Raw genomic sequence first — 3,760 nt, forward strand, 5'->3', positions numbered from 1 at the left:
ATATATATATATATATATATATATAATCAATGTGAAAACCGCTGTGCTGCTTAATATTTTTGTGGAAACTGTGATTATTATTATTATTTTTAAGTAGCATGTAAAACATGTTACAACAAGCAAGAAAATGTATCTAACATCTATTACCACCCACAGCCCTCACCCAACCCACCGCACATCAGGAATTTGAAAAAAATAAAATAAAATACAGATAAAAAAAATAAAATAACAACAAAAATAATGGAAATGGTTTAAATAACCGAAATCATAACTGTGATTAATTTTCAGAATTCTTTGATAAATAGAAACTTTAAAATAACATTTATTCATTTATCTTTTGTAAAATTACAAATGTCTTTACTGTCACTTTTGATCAATTTAATGTGTCCCTGTTGAAAGAAAAAAATAAATAAAATAAACTTCACTGTCCCCAAACCTTTGAATGGTATATGAAAGTATTAAGTTGTCTTCCCTAGAATTATCCCCTAATTATTTCCTAGAAGTCGATCTTTCAGCGCCTGCATGTTTTCCAGGGAACAAGGAAAGATTCAGGTTTGATCAAGAGATCATAGTTCTACTTACTCCTTTTTCTCCACTGAATTCTGTGTCAGCAAAAATCATTTACATCTCATCTGATAGTGTCAGCATCCTTACCTTCATCATTATTACTCATTTCTGTTGAACACGAAAAAAAAAAAAAATCACATTTAGCAAAAAAACTCTTTCACCTGTTTGATGTGGCCCTTCAAAGCCTTGTTTATTCCACCTCTTTCACCCTGTTTTTTTTTTTGTACTGTGAGAGCTCTGACACCCGTGGTTCTCTCTTGCACACGTGGTCCGTTGAAAACAGCCAGAGGTGTGAAGTTAGCACCCCTAACGCAACCAGCGAGTCTGAAAAAACATTGCAGAGACAGGTCGTGCCGATAGCCTCAATGCACAGCTCTGGTACTTGCGTGTGAGATTCTTACCGAAGGATTCATGGCTTTGATAGTACATTGCGAACTACAGTCTGATTTATCTTTTTCACTTTTCCTGTAAACTTATTCTAAAAACATCTTTATTTCAAATAGCGGTCTATAGTTGAATTTATGTAATAGATACTGTCTAGTATTTTAGGTGTGTAAGATGCAGGTCAAAGTATGGTCAAAATAACTATTAGGGATATGAATCATAAGTGAATGATGACTGAGAATTACATATTTTTTCCTCCATTTGTTTGGGGATATAATCCACTCACAGGCTAAGCGTTTAACCCCATAGGATCCAAACAGAAGATCTCTTTCAGGTGAGGAAGCAAGTCATTGTTTTGAGTAAGATCGGAAAAAGAGCTACTCACGTAAAATGTCGTGGGCAGTCAGATACACTGTTGTGTTTGGCTTGGTTTTCCACTTCCTTCCTTTCTCGTTTGTGACAACTTTCAAAAACACGGGTTTAATGTAAACCTCCCGTTTTTATGGATTATATAAATTCGCAATAGAATGCCGTTTTTGTTACTAGACAATAATTATTCTACGTACAGAACATTCATGAACAGTGTAAACAAATTTCTTGACATTATTTGGCTATATTGTCAGAATTATAGAGGTTCAACATAGTATACAACTACTATTGAACCTTATAATACCATAAAAATGATCACTGAGAAAACTTATGTGTACTAAAATCCAAAAGGTGTTTATTTTGTCAAAGGTTTAGTTTTTTTTTTTTTAAATGTTTAAATCTGCATTGACTTAAACTAAAATACAGTGAAAACAGTAATATTGTTAAATAATTTTACAATTTAATATAACTGTTGTTTAATTTAATATATTTTTGCCACATGATCCTTCAGAAATATTTCTAATTTGCTAATTTTATGCTCAAGATACATTTCTTATTATTTATCAATGTTAAAAAAAAGTTGTGCGTCTTAATATTTTTGTGGAAACTGATATCTTTGGTAACAACTTAAAAAAATTGTCTTTTAATTTAATGCATCCTTACTAAATAAAAGTATTTATTTCTTTTAAAAAATTCTTACTGAATTTACTGACAAAAAAAAAATAAATAAATAAATAAATAAAAAAAAAAAAAATATATATATTTGTAAATGTACATTAAAGATTAAGCATTAATGAAGGGTAATCATGTTCATTAATGTTATTAATGAAAATGATTTGAAGTGTAAAGCTTATAAATATACACTGAAAAAAATGTTTCATTCATCCAATTAAAAAAATGTAGGGTAATGATTCATTATTTTGCATTGGCTCAAGTTAAAAAATATAGATGTGAATCATTACCCTACATTTTTTTATTTGGATGAATGAAACATTTTTTTTCAGTGTAGGGGGTTTCTAAGTTGGCTGAGAGTCAGAATGGAGGGATTTGTAACGGTTGAAAATCCCGGATTCAACCCTTCCTTGGAACCTGATAATTTCACCTGTATTCCAAAAAGCAACTGAAACTTAAAGGAGCAGACAGAAACCCATATGACTGGAAGTGAGATTTTTCCAGACTATGTCAGATGTTTCCCTAGGTTTTCTTATGCTGTAATTTCCTTTAGGAGGCTCAGAGCTTGATACGCAGGGAGCACCTTGTGACTCATAGAAGTTCTTCAGTGCTCAGACTGAGAGCGGGGGAATGATGTATCATGTTTTTTCATAGCAGATAAAATGAAAGCGCTCTTTCAAGAATATATGTATATTTTTATCATCCATTGCTTTTGCCATATTTATTATTTAAAAACAAAAACAAAGGATCTTTGTGAGTTAATAAAACAGAGGAATGCTATCCTCATGTGTTTGCAGTACTTCTTATGATTTGTTTTTTTATTGCTCTGAACTTCGGCTATTATTAGTCTGAACCACGAAACTTCTCAGTAAGCTAGTAAACACTGTCATTGTATCTGATAAGAGTATAAACATGTTGTAGCTGTTTAATATAGTGAGTTGAGGAATGTGTTAGCTGGAATTTGTCAGTTTAGTGCCTCAGGCGTGGCCTCAACTGGTTCAGCTGGTTTGGATCACACTAGAACAATAACCTCTAAAATGTCATTTCTGAGGGTTTGTTTGAAAATATGCCGTGGGAATTAAACCATAAATGGCAAGAGCTGAAATGCATACATGGAGTTTACGCACACATTCATTTACACGTCATTAGATGAACCATTCAAAGAATGCATTCAAACACAGAATGTCTCATACAATAGCTAATCATCATTAAGACACTTACAAAGAGGGAGGCTAGAACTTGTAATTGCATTTGTTATAATGTAATATTCTGCAGGCAATCTGCATGTCTGACAGCTGGAAGATATCAGGGATACAAACCCTCACCAGGATGGGATTATTCACTTGTGCTTCCTTGATTGCATACAGGGAGTGTTGCACTTTTAATGTGATTAGATCATATCTCACACATCTGCAAACACGCAAGGACCGTACAGTCAACAGGTGACATGTTCACAGCAAATACATACAAGTGTAATTTTCAGAAATATAGATCCTAAAATGATCACATTTTTGTAGATTTTATATAGTTGATTTTGTAATTTTATCAAGTTTTTTTGTTATTTATTATTATATTTTTTGTCATGAACGTAGCTTTTGATGCTGATATGGCATTTAAATATAAATGAATGAATGAATGAATGAATGAATGAATGAAGCAAGCAAGCAACCTCCATTTTCAACAAAACTGAAAAAGTAAATAACATAAAACAATATTTTTGTTATAAAAAGCTGTGAAAATTGATTTTATATATATATATATATATATA

This window comes from Sinocyclocheilus rhinocerous, unplaced genomic scaffold (genome assembly GCF_001515625.1).
Source record: "Sinocyclocheilus rhinocerous isolate Xijiao unplaced genomic scaffold, SAMN03320098_v1.1 scaffold148, whole genome shotgun sequence".
NCBI classification, from domain to species: domain Eukaryota; kingdom Metazoa; phylum Chordata; class Actinopteri; order Cypriniformes; family Cyprinidae; genus Sinocyclocheilus; species Sinocyclocheilus rhinocerous.